Below are 20356 nucleotides of genomic sequence, written 5' to 3' on the forward strand. Positions count from 1 at the left end.
AAAAAAGATACACGTCCGAGTGTCAAAGCGTGTAATTGGTGGAAATGGCCTCATCGCGTATGCGCGTCTGTGACGTGTGTATAAAAGGTACGGTTAGAACGCCATTTCCTTGTACGTGCTTTTCGTTGAGAGCGAGTGGGTGAAATCTGTACTTCTTGTCGGTTCACACGCGATTTACTTCACAGCGTTTCAAGTTCATACTACCTGTTACCTCTGACAGCTTTTTCTCTTTTCCTCTTTTTCCTGGGCCGGTTTCCTCAAACAGCGTTCCCTTCTACTGTTGTCCTGTCTCCTCAGACAGCGTACAATTCTTCTTTTGGTGGGGGTGTTGCCAACGTGCACACGTGCATATTTTTCACGCTTTTGTTCCTGGCAGACAGTGAGTCGCGCACGTATTTAACATCTGTGCTTGCCCCGTGTGTCGCATACCCCTTCAGAGGTCATTCTAGGCTGCGTGTGACATGCATACGTTCATTCTTGTGTTTCTGGGTGCCACAGCGTAGTGCAGGTTTATTATTCCACACACGTGGTCTAGGAGGGGTTGCGTGCACCTTACTTCCCTTTTTTGGGGTGCCTGTGCGTTGCGTGACCCGTCATCTTTCCCCAGGGGTGACATACAGCCTTGCTAGAGCACTAGGGTACGATTACCATCTGGTACCCAACCCCTTTGACCCCCAATTCCCCAGGCCAATAGTTCACAGCGACTCCCATACGCACAATAACATCAGTGCCATGGCTGGGAGGCGAACAAGCCGTAAGGGTGGCAAAGGTGGCCGAGCCCCAAGTGGTGGCCATGGTGGATCCGGTAGGGGATGTGGCCTTGACTTGCAGGGTGCCCCTAGCCCCCAATGTGTGGAGGACCAGTCAGGGCCACCCATGCCCCCCCCCCCCTGGTTGAGGGTAACGTGGCTGACACCATCCATGCTCAGCCCTTGTTGGACAAGCGCTGGAATGACCTGAAGCGCAGGGCAAAGAATAAGCTGGCCTCAAGTCATGCCGCTACTCTAGTGACTGGAGGTGGGTCTCCAGCAGAGGACATAGAACTCACTCCACATGAGCATGGTGCTGGGACCTACGTCACGGAGGAACAGATCCAAGGCGTGGGAGAACTGGCAGATTATGAGGCATTGTCCGGTGAGTGCACATGCATGTGTGTGTCATCCATGTGCATGGTGTGTGTGTGAGGGTTTCTGTTTGGGTGCCAGGTGAGGGTGTGTGTGCCTGAGTGGTTTAGGTCACCCATGTGCCTCATCCAATACATTCTGCGCACCAGCATTTGGGTATAGCAGTATCCCTTCTGCCAACATTAGACATCTAGCCCAACAACCCGCCAGTTGCCCTTGAAGTGTCATCTTGCCACAACATTGTTGCTTATTTTCCTCTGTTTATTCAGGCAGATTGTTTGCATACCACCACTTTTACTGGGCATTTCTCAGTCCTATTGTCACATGTCTGACATGGCTATGGTACAGTGGACTGGCTTTGTTTCCTGGATATGATTTGGTTAGACATGTCCCTGTGCTATAAGACCATTTTGGACTGGCAGCTCCAGGTTAAACATTTGAACCATTTCAATGAAAAATCAATTTCATGAGCAAACTAGACTGAATGAACAATTGGTGCCCTCCTCTCCCTCTTCACTTTATGGCTAGGGTACATTCCATCTGTGTGATGGCATGTGTATTTGACCTGCCAATCACAGGCCAATGTGTGATGCCACTGCTAGGCAGCATGCAGCAAATGTGTTCATCTTCCATCTTGGTGTCATCAATGTGTGCCATCTGCCTCCCCTTCACGCGCAGTGACGGTGCATGCATGGGAGGGTTTTAGTCATGTGCGACATGTGTCAATCAAGTACTGTTTCTGTAGCTTCTCAGCCCTAATTGTGTGCCATAGTGCTAATGCCTGTTTCCATTTGTTTTCTTTTATGTCTTTGCAGGGGATGACGCACTTTATACGGCTGGGGTTGTGGAGATGGTGCAGACCCAGGAGGGGTCTCAGGCCCGACCGACCACCAGTGAGGGACGTGATGTGGTGGTGGGTGAGAACCCACAACTGCTGCAGGTCGCGCTCTCAAGGGGTGTCTCTGGCTGCACCTCCCCCGATCTGTATTCAGGTGTCGATTCGGATGATGAGACCTATGTGCCGTCGCAGGTGAGTGTTCCTGGGAGGGATTCTGTTCTGTCCGACCCACCAACACCAGGGTTAGAAACCTCAATGGGGATGTCAGTGTTGGCAGGTATGCCTTTGGTGGTTACGGATGCAGGGTCACACTCCGCAACATCTGATCCTGTTCCTGAGCCATCAGATCAGAGGGGGAATGCAGTACTGCAGCCTCAGGCAGTGCCGGCACAGCAAGGGGCAGTTCGCCTTGCCCCAGACAGGTGTGGTGCCCGCCAACTTGGTGGCTGTACGCCACCTGGCAATACCGCATGGGAGCAATCCATATACGGTATGGCAACCCAACAGGCAGCATCATCAGAGATGATGGCTCAGGCCATGGATAGGGTGGCCACTTCCATTGTCCCCCCTGAAAGGCTGATGGAGCGACTACAGCAGGCAACAGACTCCATCTGCCAGTCACACAGGGAGGACATGTTGGCGTCCGACAGGGACAGGCGGGCGGCACTGGCGACTCTGCGGGAAGCCATTTCCATAGAGTCTGAGGGCCACAGGGAAGCCCTGAGGGTGGAACTCCTTCACCTCAGGATGACTCTTGTTGAGCTTGAGGCTTCAACAAACAGAAGGACAGAACAGCAGCTGGAGCGTCTCACACGTACGCTCTCAGCTGAGATGCAGACAACTAGGGCGGAGGTCCGGGCATCCCGTGAGTTGTTGCATGGGGACCTACGCACAATTATCCTCCAGAACGAGACCTTCCACCCCCGCATGCTTGCTGCCATGGAGGACCAGACTAGGGCTTTGCGTGGGCTGCCTCCCATAGTGCCACCACCTCCTGATGCAGCTGCAGAGGGTGAGGAGAGCGACAGCAGTGATTCTCTCACAATAGGGTAGCCGTGCAGGCCATGAGCCCATGGAGGTGTTTTTTTTTTCCCAAGATCCACACAAGTGGGTTTTGGTGTGCACCCTGTCCTCGGACCTCCTGGTGGCCTCCCCCATCCCCCTCCCGGCCCATTAATGGACAGTGTGTTGCCTTGTGTGGCTCCCGTGGGCATACGCTGTATTGTGGCTGGGCAAATGCAGGCTTGCCATGAATTTAGGTCAGATGCTTGGGTTTGTGTGACACACACCCCTCCTGCGCCCCGTTTCCATGGGCTTGCAAAGGGTGTGCCCAAGTGACATTGACGTACATGGTGACGTTGGACTCCCATTTGATGTGTGGGCAGTCTTTAGTCAATACTGTGTATACATTCATAGTGCATATTGTTGTTGTATTGTACACTGCATGGTGTATTGATATGTGCCTCTGCATCCATCTCATCCTCCTAATTTGCAGGTCCATTTCTCATGTCTTCACAAGGCGGTCTACCTTGGAATTAGAGTCCATGTTGTAAGCAGTGCACCTACAGTCTTGCGTGGCGCTAACACTGTATACTTGGAAGTGTTCGAAGTGCTGGCATTATCAGGTAGTGAGGCTACCAATTTTTTAAGTCTGTAATGTCATGTTTAAGGTAGGTTTGAGGTTGTGTAGGTGATTGGTATTCTTGGTAAGTATTTGGTAATGTGTGTTGTAGGTCCTGCATTACTGTGAACATTTCATGTGTGGCCAGTTTCCATTAGGGACACTGTAGTTGGTGACACTTGGGGCATGTTGTGGGGATTAATTTGTTTGCTCTCACATTGCATGACATGCCATGGTGTGTTGTGTGGCCGTGCCGGGGGAGGGGTTGGGTGACATGGCACTGTTCTCATGTAGTATTTTGCAAGTGGGTATTCATTTCTGCTGCATGGAAGTGTGTCTTTTGATGACACTGCATTGGTGGTGTTTGTGTAGGTAGGGATGCACACATTCTGACACTTCCACATGAACAATCTCAGGCTGCTATGGTTCTGACAGTTGACTGTCCCTTTGTTCGTCATAATTGTCAGGTCGAGTCATCATTGCTTATCAGATGGTATGTGCCAGGGCTGTGTGCACTCCACAGGGGTGTGATTTCTATGTGAAGTAATTAGCCACCAGCTGTGTACGGGCTGCCTCACCCCGTGCCCTTTCCCCTCCCATGCGCAGCAGGCGTGAATGTGGTTGAGGATGTGGGGGCACCACCATGTCCACAGCCAGGCCCCGGTGTGTTGCAACATTGTGCAGGACACATGCTGCCACTATGATCCTGCACACTACTGGGGGCGCATATAGCAGCTGCCCCCCAGAACGGTCAAGGGAGCGAAAGCGTGACTTGAGCACTCCGAAAGTGCGCTCCACTATGCCCCGGGTTGCAATATGGGCTGTGTTGTATCTTACCTTGGGAGGCGTGATGGGGTTCCGAATTGGCGTCATCATGTGGGTGCTCAGAGGGTAGGCACTGTCCCCTGGTGAGGAGGTGATGTGTATCATTAGTGGGGTAGTGACATAACTCTGCATCTGACATCTGACTCTGACTCTGCATCTGCATGCATGTGCAGTGGCATTCATACTCACCAAGCAGCCATGTATCGCCATGTCGCCCAGCTTCTAGGTCCCGGCTTAGGGTAGACATTCGGTAAATGAAGCTGTCGTGGGTGGACCCTGGATAGTTGGCATATACTGAGGTGATGATTCCCTTGGCATTACATACTACCTGCACGTTGATGGAATGCCAGTGCTTGCGGTTCCTATAGATGTGCTCAGATGCCCTGGGGGGACGTAGTGCAACATGGGTGCAGTCAATGGCACCTAGCACTTTGGGGAATTGTGCGACACCGTAGAAATCCAGGGCGGCAGCCTGCTTTTCTGCAGGTGTCCTGGGCAGGTATATGTGCCTGCGGACCGATGGGCGTGTAGTGATGATGTTCAAGACCTGGTGTAGGCAGCATGACTGCGTGGCCTGTGACACACCACCCACTATGGCACCTGTCCGCTGAAATGATCCAGTGGCCAAGAAGTGCAGTGCATTAAGGTCCTTCTCCAGGGGGCTGAGTGCTTGGGAGCACAGGGTGGGTGATGTGAGGTCATCCTCCCACTCACTGACCAGGTCCAGTATTATGTGTGGTGGAAACCTGTACCTCCCATACACCTGGTCATCAGGCATCCCAAAAAGGCTGGTTCTGGGAGTGAGAATTTGGGACCTTACTATCCTCCTCCGCCACATTTGGTAACCCACGGCCACTGCTGCTAGAAACGGTATATTCATCCAGGCGTCTGAGCTTGTTTATTGTTTGCGCGCACTTTTATGCTGCGCGGGTCGACGCATGCCTGCTTCATGCTGGCGTACGTGTTTCAGGATTGGACCATTTATTTTTTGGCGCGTTGTAGGCGACCGTGTGAATCTTCCCGCCCACCCCAGGAATACACGTAACACGCTCTCCCAGGCCCAGTCGCGAGTAAATATTCCCGCCCACCCCTGGAATACACGTACCCCACTCTCACAGGCCCAGTCGCGTGTGGAACTTCACGCGCACACCTAAATACACATACCCTGCAAATTCGCATGTGAAACTTCACACACACCCCGAAATACACGTACCCAGGGCAATCGCGTGTGGAACTTCCTGCCAACCCCGTAATACACGTAGCATGCTGGTATCGCATGTGGAAGTTCACGCGGATCCGTAATACACGTACCCTGATGGTATCGCATGTGAGACTACCCGCGCACCCCGGGAATACACGTACCCAGGCAAATCGCATGGCTGGGGGGTGGGGGTGATGGGAGACATGAGTGGGGGCATGGTGGAGGGTGCCCTGCACTGCTGGGGGGTGGGGGTGATGGGAGACATGCGTTGGACATGAGTGGGGGCCTGGTGGAGGGTGCCCCGGGATTATGGGGGGTGGGGGTGCAGGGGGACATGAGTGGGGGCCTGGTGGAGGGTGCCCTGCACTGCTGGTGGGTGGGGGTGATGGGAGACATGAGTTGGACATGAGTGGGGGCCTGGTGGAGGGTGCCCCTGGATGCTGGTGGGTGGGGGTGCAGGGGGACATGAGTGGGGGCCTGGTGGAGGGTTCCCCTAGATGCTGGTGGGTGGGGGTGCAGGGGGACATGTGTGGGGGCCTGGTGGAGGGTGCCCTGCACTGCTGGGGGGTGGGGGTGATGGGAGATATGTGTGGGGGCCTGGTGGAGGGTGCCCCTGACTGCTGGGGGGTGGGGGTGGTGGGAGACATGTGTGGGGGCCTGGTGGAGGGTGCCCCTGACTGCTGGGGGGTGGGGGTGGTGGGAGACATGTGTGGGGGCCTGGTGGAGGGTGCCCCTGACTGCTGGGGGATGGGGGTGGTGGGAGACATGTGTGGGGGCCTGGTAGAGGGTGCCCCTGACTGCTGGGGGTGGGGGTGATGGGAGACATGTGTGGGGGCCTGGTGGAGGGTGAACTGCACTCCTGGGGGGTGGGGGTGCTGGGAGACATGAGTTGGACATGAGTGGGGGCCTGGTGGAGGGTGCCCTGCACTGCTGGGGGGTGGGGGTGATGGGAGACATGAGTTGGACATGAGTGGGGGCCTGGTGGAGGGTGCCCCTGGATGCTGGGGGCTGGGGGTGCAGGGGGACATGAGTGGGGGCCTGGTGGAGGGTGCCCTGCACTGCTGGGGGGTGGGGGTGATGGGAGACATGAGTGGGGGCCTGGTGGAGGGTGCCCCTGACTGCTGGGGGGTGGGGGTGATTGGAGACATGAGTTGGGGCCTGGTGGAGGGTGCCCTGCACTGCTGGGGGGTGGGGGCGCTGGGAGACATGAGTTGGACATGAGTGGGGGCCTGGTGGAGGGTGCCCTGCACTGCTGGGGGGTGGGGGTGATGGGAGACATGAGTTGGACTCGAGTGGGGGCCTGGTGGATGGTGCCCCTGGATGCTGGGGGGGTGGGGGTGCAGGGGGACATGAGTGGGGGTCTGGTGGAGGGTGCCCCTGGATGCTGGTGGGTGGGGGTGCAGGGGGACATGTGTGGGGGCCTAGTGGAGGGTGCCCTGCACTGCTGGGGGGTGGCGGTGATGGGAGACATGTGTGGGGGCCTGGTGGAGGGTGCCCCTGACTGCTGGGGGGTGGGGGTGGTGGGAGACATGTGTGGGGGCCTGGTGGAGGGTGCCCCTGACTGCTGGGGGGTGGGGGCGATGGGAGACATGTGTGGGGTCCTGGTGGAGGGTGCCCTGACTGCTGGGGGGTGGGGGTGGTGGGAGACATGTGTGGGGCCTGGTGGAGGGTGCCCATGACTGCTGGGGGGTGGGGGTGATGGGAGACATGTGTGGGGGCCTGGTGGAGGGTGCCCTGCACTGCTGGGGGGTGGGGGTGATGGGAGACATGAGTTGGACATGAGTGGGGGCCTGGTGGAGGGTGCCCCTGGATGCTGGGGGTTGGGGGTGCAGGGGGACATGAGTGGGGGCCTGGTGGAGGGTGCCCTGCACTGCTGGGGGGTGGGGGCGATGGGAGACATGAGTGGGGGCCTGGTGGAGGGTTCCCCTGACTGCTGGGGGGTGGGGTGCTGGGAGACATGGGTTGGACATGAGTGGGGGCCTGGTGGAGGGTGCCCTGCACTGCTGGGGGGTGGGGGTGATGGGAGACATGAGTTGGACATGAGTGGGGGCCTGGTGGAGGGTGCCCCTGGATGCTGGGGGGTGGGGGTGCAGGGGGACATGAGTGGGGACCTGGTGGAGGGTGCCCCTGGATGCTGGTGGGTGGGGGTGAGGGGGACATGTGTGGGGGCCTGGTGGAGGGTGCCCCTGACTGCTGGGGGTTGGGGGTGATGGGAGACATGTGTGGGGGCCTGGTGGAGTGTGCCCCTGACTGCTGGGGTGTGGGGGTGATGGGAGACATGAGTTGGACATGAGTGGGGGCCTGGTGGAGGGTGCCCCTGGATGCTGGTGGGTGGGGGTGATGGGAGACATGAGTTGGACATGAGTGGGGGCCTGTTGGAGGGTGCCCTGCACTGCTGGGGGGTGGGGGTGATGGGAGACATGAGTGGGGGCCTGGTGGAGGGTGCCCCTGGATGCTGGGGGGTGGGGGTTCAGGGGGACATGCGTTGGTGATCAGTAGTGCAAGTTGACATGTGGGTTGGCTGGGGGGCATGGCCATGGTGGATGGACTGCCTGCGGGACATGAGCAGGGGTGCAGGGTAGTCCCCTGTGGTGTGGGCAGCCTGCAGGGGCCGTGGAGGGTGTAGTGGGAACACCTGGGAGGACCCACACGGTCAATTCACGTGTAGTACTACCCGGCACCCCCGAAATACACGTACCCTGCTGAAATTGCGTGTGGAACTTCCCGCGCACTCGGAATACACGTACCCTGCTGAAACCGCGTGTGGAACTTCCCGCGCACCCGGAATACACATACCCTGCAGGATTAGCGTGTGGAACTTCCCGCGCACCCCGGAATCCACGTACCCTGCAGAATTAGCGTGTGGAACTTCATGCGCACCCCGGAATCCACATACCCTGCAGAATTAGCATGTGGAACTTCACACGCATCCCGGAATACACGTACCCTGCAGGATTAGCGTGTGGAACTTCACGCACACCCCGGAATACACGTACCCTGCAGGATTAGCGTGTGGAACTTCCCGCGCACCCCGGAATCCACGTACCCTGCAGAATTAGCGTGTGGAACTTCCTGCGCACCCCGGAATACACGTACCCAGGCCAATCGCGTGTGGGACTTCCCGCGCACTCCGGAATACACAGAGCCAGCCAATTCGCGTGTGGGACTTCCCACGCACCCTGGAATACACAGACCCAGGCTATTCGCGTGTGGGACTTTCCGCGCGGCACAGAATGCACGCACACGCTATTTTTCACACAGCGGGTGTCCGTGTTTGTCGCGTAGCCCTTTGCACGTCATTTGTCTTAGAGGGCCACAGTATATGACATTCATCATAGATGTATATAGGTGCTTTTTGTTGGTGCACATTTTGGCGCACATTTATTTCAGGGGCAGGGACACTACCACCTGCTTTCTTGTGGCGGACGTGTTCGGGCCTGTGCGCTGGTTTGACCGTGCACTGGTTTGCACTATTGGATTCCATGAATACGTGTTTCAGGCGAGCGTGTGGGCGTTCCGCGCACTTGCCTCCTGTACTTCCCCCGTGACGCCCACATTTTGACGAGTTGTTGCCCATTCCGAGTGTTATGCCCCGTGTTCCGCCTACTTTTGTTGTGTGCGCCGCGCTATGTGCGATTTCGCTGTGGCCATGGCGCACGCCGTTAGATATCCTGTGCGCCGGCGTGCGCCACGCACTTTTTCAGCGCACATCCGATATTTTTCTCGCGCACGGCCTTCCATGAATCGATGTGCGCTGGTTTCCCTGCGATTTTCGCACTTCACTGCGATTTTCATACTTTTACTGCGAATCGCACGTTTTTCAGCGCACATTAATTCCATGAATCGACACCATATATTTAAAAAAGTTTATTTAAAAACAATTAAAATGTATTAAGATTGTTAAAATATTTTTACTAATTATAATACACCCACAAGGTCATTTTGTACAAATTACTAATTTTATACAGAGGTCCACAAATGTTAGCACTCACAAGCTGTTGGGTGCCCTGCAGGGCACTTTTCCAAAGCAGTGATCAAAAGTAAAGAATGAAACAAGCGAAAAACGTAGATGTTGCCTATAAATTACACCTTGAAGATGGCATTCAAAATTGATTCCTATGCAACCCTCTGCTTTTAGCAGGAACGACAACCAAAAGGATTCCATGGGCATCCATTACTCTAACGCCTGCATGAGAATCTCATGCAGGCATAAAGCAGCCTTCATTTGAAGTCAGAGGAGGAATGCACAGTAGAAACATTAATTCAATCCTCCTGTTTGACTCCAATGGCAGCAAAATGCTCCATACTATAAAAATAAGACGTAAATGTCTCAACTCTTTTCCTCTCAGCCTTGTAAAATAACCCTGCTTTTGACAATTTAGTGTAGAAAAACAAAAGAGGTGATGGCTGGTTTTGAATTAATCTTAAACGCTGGCATTGCTCTGGGCAACCCTCTAGACCATTGTTCTTCTATGACATTTTACTGAACTTGTTCTTGAATGTTGTCACTTTTCTATTATACCTTGATAATATTTTGTTTTTTTAATATATAGTTCATATATAGTTCATAGTCATTTGACTTTTTCTACATTTTATAATGCTTTGTAATTTTAGTAATTATATTTTACCTTAACTTTTACCACCTCGCGTCTTTCAAAGTTGTTTGAGGATTTCCTGGAAATGCAAGAGAGTCGAGGGCATTCTGAATGACCTGCAAGACACTTCAAGCATTTAGAACTTTTCACAAAGAAATCCGAGGTTCTCGGAGCAAACGTTTTGGAAAGATCTCTCATCCCTAGTGGAGAAGCAAGAGGCCTGGTAATCATCTTTTGTTGGCACAGCTTCTGTTTAACTCTTAGCACGAAGCCAGGCCCCATTGGCTGGGCTCTGCACTAGCAAGACTTCTATGGCTCCCACACCTCTAGTGCCTAAAACTCCTTGCCGTTTACCACTGTCTGACTGCTACAGTACCTGTGAGCACGTTTTCTATGTACCACTTTTATTATCTGCTGAGTAGGCCACATTGTCCACAGATGTCAACACTGATGACTGGGTTGGTCCAAGTCTCTCTTCGGAATTAGCTGTGCACAGACTTTTATCATGCCATCCCTAGGTGCCTGCTTGCCATCCGAAGGGCCGGGGAGGTATCTGCACCTTAATGCATTGGCCCTAGCCAAAGGCATGTTGTGATGTGGAGGTGTTTGTGGCATTGGTGTCTTTTCCAAAATAGATATGCTTGTGCCCATAACCCTCTGCAGCAGTGGTGGCATCCTAACTGGTGAACCAGGAATTGAATAGGGGCCACAGTTGAACCAGGTGTGAGCCTCATCAACTGGGCAAATTCCTCATAACCTGGGTGACCCCAACATCAACTAAGTCCCAGGATTCGATCCACCACACTGTTGATACTTTTGATTAATTCACAAATCATACATCTTACGGCTGTCATTTATTTAGTATTGATTTTTATTATTATGCTTTTCACTCATCCCCTGATTTCTTTGCTCGTTTTTTTACTTTCTTATTTATTGGTTGCAGCAAGTAGGCACCAGAAATGGTCACTGGCTACTGTGTGCACTAGACTTTATCATTTGTATCTACCCCCTCCTGTTTTTACAGCACATACTGAATATGTGGGTCATACTGCATTGGTATCTACTACATGCAATCCAAATAGACGATGATCTACAGTACACTTCTCGATGAAGCACCAACTTACTTGAAAGTGTTGTTCAGCTGAAGCTCAGCCTGCCTTCCCCTCCCTCACCTCCCCACCCTGAGCCATTGACACTTGACAGCAAACGGATCCCATGTGAAAAGGGTTGCAAGGTGCAGACACCTGGCAAGTGGCCAGGCACAGTAACAAGAACACTGCAAGAGAGTATTGTTTCGGTTTGTGTGGTGCGACTTGACACCACAGCCACCAAAACCCCAAATTCCTAAGTACTTTTAGAAGAGTAAGAAGTGAATGTCAATAAAGATGTCACATACATCAACACCATTCTCAATATTATTATTTTACCCTAAAAAACAAAAATTACAATGTTTTTCTAGAAGTTCCAAACGTGTGCTATGGGATCCCTGAAAGATTATTTTACTCCATCCTGGGCCTTTTGATAAATATAGAGAGACTTTCTTCAAGTCAATGTACAAAACCACTCTGTCAACCAATTGGCAAGGGTAATTGCTGATCCAAGTGTGCATAAGTGGACATGCAATAATACAAGATGTAACTAGTATTTGAATTCTGCTTTGTTATTGTGTTTATGTATTTGAATTATTTGAAGACACCAAAACAAAAGCAAGAAAACACAGTTTACAAAAGGCCAATTTCAAGAGGCATATTTGGGGGTTAACCCCAGCTCCTTCATGGGCTTCTTGACACTATATATGAAAGTCCTCATTGCTTCAAAACCAATAACATCACAATGAATCCAGTAGAAGCATAGAGGCACATAAACCTGTAATGGAGCTGCTGGGCATCCCAGCCCCATGCAGACCAGGTAGCCCAGGAAATCTCAAGCCCAAAAACAGAATAGTCAGAGTAAATGACAAAGGCCATTTTATTCAACAATTGTAAAACAGGGGACGCAGTTAAGCGAACAAGTAACAAAGCTCTCTATCTTCATAATAAAAAACAGCAGTTTAAAAGGCAAAAATATGTCACTTCTGATATCACAGTATTATCTGGGTTAGTAAAACCTACGGGATGGTGGGAATGGGTTAATGATATCATATAAGTTATACCTGTAGTGTCATACGGGGCCGAATCCCAAACACCAAAAACGGGACTGTATTGGGATCGGTATGAAGGTTTATTTTGTTAATATGTTCTTAAACTACCAAACTGTGCTCCTACTGCTTTACTGAGACTGGAACTGGGATATTGCTAGATATATTGTAATGTAATTTGGAAAATGTGTTGTTTCTTCAGGAAATGCTTAGTAGGTGCTTCAGAGAAGAATGTGCTGAACACCTTTGCACATTACTTACTAACATCAAATGATAAATTCCCTAAACTGTGGTACAATAGGGTACTAAAAGCTCTAACTGAAGCCGACATATCTTTACAATTGTTAATCTTGAATCCATCAAAAGCCAAAAAAATATTCTTTCGACATTTCTGGATTGTGAACCAAGATTTATGCAAAAAATGTGTTGATTACTCCCCTCTTATTTTTCTTCCAAAAAAATGGGCATAATGGAAAAATACCTGCAAAAGTGTCCGTCACATCTTGTGAGACAGCAATTACTCAGAATGCGTCTAAATCTTTATCCCACACATGCCATCATGGCCAGAAGGGATAGTAAATTGAAACAACATGATTGGTGTCGCTTCTGTAAAAACCCTGAGCAAATTGAGTCTCTAACTTATTTAGTTGTGCGTTGTCCAGCATTGGTACATTTACGACAAACTTATTTTAAAAACCAGTTAAAGCTTTATTGCTATCACTCTGATGATGACATTTCGGGATTGCTAATCAACAGTGAATGTCTGTCTATATATATTGCTTTAGTCAAATTTCTATCGGTTATTCTGCAGTTATATGATTGTAGAAAAGGTCTAAGAATGATGCTCTTATTTGATGAAAAATGTAATTTTGTTGTGTATTGATGAACAATATTGATTGTAAATTTTATTTTTGTATTAAATATTTGAAAGGTTGAATTTCAGCCAAACAAATAAAAATAATAATAATAATAATAAAAAAATAAGTATATAATCTATAGGGGTCGATATTCTGATTAGTATTACTCTATCTGATGGCTCCACCCAGGACCATCTCTAAATTGATAATGGTGAATACATGTCATCTGTACACTACTTAAGGCAACTGTTGCAATACAACACCATTTGAGAGCAATGATTGGTTGGCTTTGACTTCACCAACCTTGATTCCTTAGCAGGTCATCAGCACATGAGCAACATTTTATGGCAGGGGGATGACATACAGGTGCCACCTTTCCCAATTCTAAGCCGCCATCTCTGATTTCCTATGCCATGAGCCAGGACTTCAGTTTTAAATAGGATTCTATTTTGTATCATTTATTCTAAGAATTCGGGGTGAAGGTCTTGATTTCTCTGTGTCTGGCGCTAATTAATAGCCCTTGTTTTTCCACTCTAGGTTACGTGTGTGGAGATTTTTGAATGATTATGTTTGGCTCTTACCAGGATTTTAACCTATTTTTCTCTGGGTGCTGTTGCCTTATCTGTCCACTGGAGACTTGTTTGAGTTACCTTTCTCTCAGTATTATTCTCAATTAATAAGCACCTGGTCCTTCAAGGCTGTCTGTTTTTTTTATTTAATCAAAGAAAAATAAGTGTTGCGCTTGGGAACTGTTTATCTGATGCGCTCCTCTGTGCCAGCCCAAACATCCCTTTTCTTTAATAACCTTGGCGTGATGCGCAACTACTGTCCAATGTGTTCATTTCTATGCTTTATAGCTAATTCGGCAAGTTTGTCTTTCCTGCAACTTCGATGCTCCTTCAAGCTCTCCCATTCATTTGAGCATGGCAGCGCTGTCCATTTTATCCAAAATGTCTGCTTTTCACTCTTGCATTTCTGCATTAAGCAAACATTATATGTTTGTTTATGTTTCTGTTTTTTTTTTTACTTATATTGAGCCGGAGCCCGCAGGCATCAGGGTGCATACACAGATCACCACAAACGGACATAATAGAAGAACCTTCAACCTAAGCGAATAAGAGCGTTTTGAGATTTTTCTTAAACGTGGAGTTATTTACTTCACAATGTATTTCTAATGGAAGTTTGTTCCACATTACTGCAGCCTGCATGGCAAAAGATTGTCCATTTCCTCGGGTTTTTTGCATTTTGGTTCGGCCTGTCACATAGACTCGTTTTACCTAGTTGTTCTGGCAATGAGCTCCACCTGCAGTCTTTCCTGCAAGTATTGAGAGGCTTTCCCATGCAGACACTTACGTATGATATTATTTACTTAAAGCGTATACTAGATTCCACAGGAAGCCAATGGAGCTCCTTCCTGTAACTAGACACCAGATTTCATTTAGTAGTGCATTTAATGATCCTAACTGCATCATTCTGGAGGACCTGGAGTTTCTTAACGCATCCCTTACTAGCTGCAACAAGGATGGCATTGCAGTAATCTAACATAGGCATAATCACAGCTCTTACTAGCGTTGTGCAATTTACTGCTGATACGTATGACTTTACTAGCCTTAACAATCTTAGGTGATATTGGACCTTCTGGGCTACACTGTTAACATGGGCTTCAGCGCCCAGTGATGATTCTGGGATCACTCCCAGGGTCTTCACTTTAGAAACAACCTTAATGAAGTGATCTTCTATGGTGAAGCCCTTATACAGGCTAGCAGGCTTATTGCGTGCCTGTGGGCCCCAAAAAATTAAGAACTCTGTCTTATTTGCCATCCAGATCTGGGTAGCCTCATATATTCTTGTTATGTGTTCCAAATCCTTCTCGTAGATCCCACTTAGCTCTATAATGAGCTGAGTGTCATCAGCAAAATTAGAAAAAGGCACCCCCAGTGCGACTATGACATTGCATAGGGTACGGCAGAATATGTTAAACAGAACAGGGGATAGGCTCGCTCCCTTCGGTACACCACATTGGATTATCTCTGGATTCGAGCATGCCTGATCCCAAACTATCTTAGATTTCCTATCCTGGAGAAATGATCTAATCCAACTAAGGCTTCACTTGAGCATCCTCCATAATCTGCCAGTTTTGTTAGCAATTGCTCTTGATCTATAAGATCAAAAGCCGCCGATAAATCCAATAACATCAGCAGCCCTGACTTACTCCTATCTACAATACCCAACATTTCTGACTGCAGATCTAAGAGAGCGGTTTCTGCATGTGTGTGTTCTGTATGCATCTTGTGTTACAGCGGATATATTCACGTATATGTTTTATAGTGTTTATTGAATGTAATGTATGTGCAACATATATAAATACAGGTTGTTCTAATATTTATGTAACTTTGTGATGGATGTATATCTACTTCGTGTCTCATGCGTATACGCTCAGTTTTATGAAGTAGAGTACTGTAGTGATCACACAGGTACACCACCGATGACGTTTTTAAATGGAACAACATTGGCACCTTGCTGCTTACACTTTTAAATTAATTCCCCAGTCATTCTTGATAAGAGCATTCTTTTGGATTGCATTATTTCATTGAATAAATATGGCAAATTGTAGTCCTTTAGAATCATTCAAACATACAAACAGGCCAGCGAGTTCCGAAATTAAGGTATAATAGAGGTGTAAAAAGGTGAATCATCCCCACTGCCCCATAAAAAGGTGGAATCAAAAAAGGAGAAAGGAGGAATGCCTTGGCGCTGCAACTATTGAGATTGTTGCTCCTTTTTAAAGAGATTCTGCATATCACAAACGTTGTTACACTCATGGAGGTGCAACCTTCGCTTTCTAGCTGATTCATACTACAACTCCCATCAACCCTAACCAGCATTGTCAATGGTGGGAATCATAGGATTTGTATTCCAAAATATGCCGGGAAATGCAGGCCGCATCCCCCATACAGCTCATTTTTATTGATTTTGAACAGTGTAAATGGAAACAGAAATGAAAGCGGAGACGCTCGGAAATGCTTGGTACGAGCATCATTTTTGCCTTTAGCATAAAATAATAAGAATCAGAATGTTTTCTCTTTATCGTAACATCCTTTTTAAAATGTGCACTACAGTTTGGGCTGGCTTTTTCCTATTTTGCTTTTCTTACAGTAGCTTTCAATTTTTGATATTTAACGATTATTTGGTGGAGAAGTTAAATTACTGCATACCTCTTCTGTTCTCACATAGCTTATTTGCACATTGTAGCCGATTCTGTCAGATGTGAACTGCTGGGGGAGGAGTTAATTGTGGGGGGCAGCATGAGCATTTAAAGGCATTTTAAAATGTTGGCCCTAATAGTTACATGGCTCATAAATTGTCTGAGCAGAAGAAAAAAACAGGGTTGTTCTTGATGAAGCACGAAAGTGTGCACACATAACACAAACATGCAGTGTACAATATTGCCTATGCCACGGTTATAATATTAATGAGAGGAGTGCTAATCTGTTCCCATTTGTACTGTTTGTTGATTAAGGTATGACTTTACAAAAGCAAATAGTATTAAGAAAATTACATTTGCACTGGACGCAACAGGTTTGAAAATGTGATTAACGTGTCACAGAAATTGCTAACTTTAGCTCAGCTTTTCACATTGGACAACTACTATGACATTAGTCTTTTTATGATAATTATGTAATTCTGTCATAGATAAAATACACAAGGACCATTCCAAAAAGTAGTTGGCAGAAGTGGCATTTGACCCCAGTTTTCATGACGGCTCCTCATTCGGTGGGCCATGTTGTATCCACTTGCCAATCCAACACCCTGTGAGTTAAACTGCAGATAGCAAATGAGCTTTAACACATCCCCATACGTCACCAGCACAGTGTCTCTATAGCTACACGTCATCGAGAGAGTAGAGAGGTGCAATTGCTTTAACTCTACGAATATCAGAAACTTGAAAAAAGAAAGAAGTCCAGAAGAGGTCACTCGATGAGGCAACGGGCTAAAAGGGTTCATTGTGTCAGACCATGCTACTAATGTTGATGACAGGGTACCTGGCGTACAATAGTGGAGGATTAGCCTTGTGGGCCCATACTAGAGTCCCATTTTTAGCCTAGGCCTACACTTTTTGACACACTAACTTAGTCAGATTCAAAACAAAATAACCACCATAGAAACTACAGTATTACTAGAAAATCCCACAAATGAAGACACAGGAGGCCACTTGTGACAGCAGTCATATTTTTTTAAAAAAGGGAACCATTTGGATTGCAAAGGTTGTAATATCTCTAATGTGGACACGGCAAAAAGTCTTTACACACTGTGACAAATGGGGATCCGAACAGATTGGAAACACAAGTAAATTATAGCCGGGAGGCGGGAGCTGGCACCAGACCATGAAGGCCCGTAACAAAGGCACTGTCTACTCCCTATCCACTTCCAGGACGAGCCAGGGTGAGTACCCCGCTGCCATACTGCACTTGCCCATTGCTTCCTTACACTTACCTGCAACATGGGGTAGGCACCATATTTATGCTCCCTGAATTGACTTTTGCGTCTGTGTGTGCGGCCGCCCTGCAACATAGGGTAGGTACCATGTTTATGCTCCCGGAATTGACTTTTGCATCTGTGTGTGCGGCCGCCCTGCAACATGGGGTAGGCACCATGTTTATGCTCCCGGAATTGACTTTTGCATCTGTGTGTGCAGCCGCCCTGCAACATGGGGTAGGCACCATGTGTATGCTCCTGGAATTGACTTTTGCATCTGTGTGTGCTGCCGCCCTGCAACATGGGATAGTGTCACGACCTCGAACCGAGGCTATGGGTCTTGGGCACCATGCCCCCACCTCAGTACTGTTCCAAGGTCAGAAAGACCCACACTAGCCCGTTGTGGGTGCCTTGGTGGCAATCCTGGCACCGTTGGCACCAGGCGCACTTGGCAAGTTTGGTTTCCAATGGACAATGGGTGAACATGGTTGTCCCCGTGAGGATTATCAGGGAACTGCAGCAAGCAGGCTAGCTTCAGGGCAGGGTGCACCCATAAGGCACCTGGGATACCTGCCGGGTATTTAAACCAGGCCCAACCCGAGGCACGCGATTCGTTTCCATCGGTCTCTATTTCACTTATTCAGGACTAAAGAGGCAAGCATTAGAAGCTACTTACCATCTCACCTGGAAGGCCTCCGCCATTCCGAACGTCATCTTTGGCGTTTTGTCCTCCACTCCATCGTCGCTTCCAGGAATTCTCTGCGACCTGAACAGAAACAAAGCACAGGTCAACTCACTTGCAAGGACGCTCCTAGCGCTACAACTAGCGAATCCTTACCTTCTGGAACTCAGTAGTTGGCCTCAGCATTCTCCATCAGCCTCTGCAAGACAAAAGAAGAATGTTACTCAGACAATTATCAACATAGACATTATTGAAAAAACACTAAAGACTTACCTGAAAAGGGGAAGTCGCAGCCGGTCTGGACTCCAGGCGAACGCCAGTGAAGTAACTCGGTGGACCAAGGCAACAACGACGCGCCCTGCCTAGCTTGGCAGGACGGAGAGTGCAGCATTACGAAAATCAAGGTGAGCGAAGTCCCAAGGGGAATCCACAAGGGAAGACTGGGAGGTGGGACATGAGAGACAAGGAGAAGTCGCTAAAACATCCCTCTTATTTCCTAGAACTTATCCCAGGCAGAACGAAGTCCAGGGGAGTTGCAGAGAGCCCAGCGGTGTCCCAGATCAGTCGAGAGGCGTCCCGGTGGAGCGTTACAGGTAAGCACCATGTTTATGCTCACGGAATTGACTTTTGCATCTGTGTGTGCTACCGCCCTGCAATATGGGGTAGGCACTATGTATTTTGCCTCTTACTGGAATCTCGCATCTTTGTGTGCTGCTACCCTGCAACATGGGGTAGGCACCATGTTTATGCTCCCGGAATTGACTTTTGCATCTGTGTGTGCTACCACCCTGAAACATGGGCAGGCACCATGTGTATGCTCCCTGAAATTGGCTCTTGCATCTGTGTGTCGTTACTGCCTTGTAACATGGGGTAGGAACCATGCTCATGCTCCAATGGATATGATCATCACGTATCTCTCTTTTTGCACTTTGCTTGTGGTGCATGACCTTGCACTTTCCACATTGTTATAATGTACCTTTAAGCTTCCTATTCTGTAACAGGAGCACTGTAACCAATCTCCTAAGCTTAAGCGCCTAGATCCCTCTGGGTTTTGTGTGCTATACAAATAAACAAACAAACAAACAAACCTCCTTGTCCAATTTTGGTAACGTCAGGCTTATCGATGCAAGGTTATGGATTATTAGTTAGTTGCAACACTGCGAAAATATAATTATTACCAAATGATAAAAGGGGACTGTCCATTCAAGGTTGTATAAAAATATCAACTTTATTTATTGTTTTAATTTTTTTATTTGTGTATAGTTACAAAGAACCTTTACAAAAAGAGAAAATAATAAAGAACAACCTTCTTAAAAGAAACATGTACAATATTTCATAATCCTTAATTCTAAAAATTTTAAAAATTCAAGTTTTTCTCTACATATTAAAAAGGATCACATATTTTACATTCAACATTCTACCAAAGAAAAAAAGAAAAAGTAGAACAAAACATATCACTTCTAAAAAACAAATCCTGCAAATAAATCAAATATAATTCAACTCACTCATCACTAGCTCTCTAATAATTTAGAGCAAACAACAGTTTCATTAAGCACCCAGCTCAGGATAATCAGTTCAGAGTTCCCAGGAAATTCAAACTAAATCTATTGCAAGTTGTTAACTCTTTCCAGCACCTGTATTACCTTTATTGTCAAACTTGTTTCCATCCCTGAAATCATTCTTTCCCAAAACATCTCTGTGAGGATACCCTCCAATTTGTTCACAAATTTGTGAAGTAACGCTGCTCTTATGAACCAGGTACCCTTATATTCCATTAAAAGATGCTTTACATTTTGCTTCTCGGATTCGAACAAACTGTGCACAGTTTTTGGCCAGTATCCCCCCTGCCCCGTTTAAAAACGACTTCCCCTGTATGCAAAAGATCTAAGCTCAATCTTAGGAAGTTTTGTCTCATCTTTCCATCAGGGAACTTCTCAAGATATCTCGGGACACAACCTAATTTCTTTTCTCTCAATGCAAAGGAATTAAATTGACAAGTG

Source organism: Ambystoma mexicanum, chromosome 6p (assembly GCF_040938575.1).
Source record: "Ambystoma mexicanum isolate Mex_15411 chromosome 6p, UKY_AmexF1_1, whole genome shotgun sequence".
NCBI lineage: Eukaryota > Metazoa > Chordata > Amphibia > Caudata > Ambystomatidae > Ambystoma > Ambystoma mexicanum.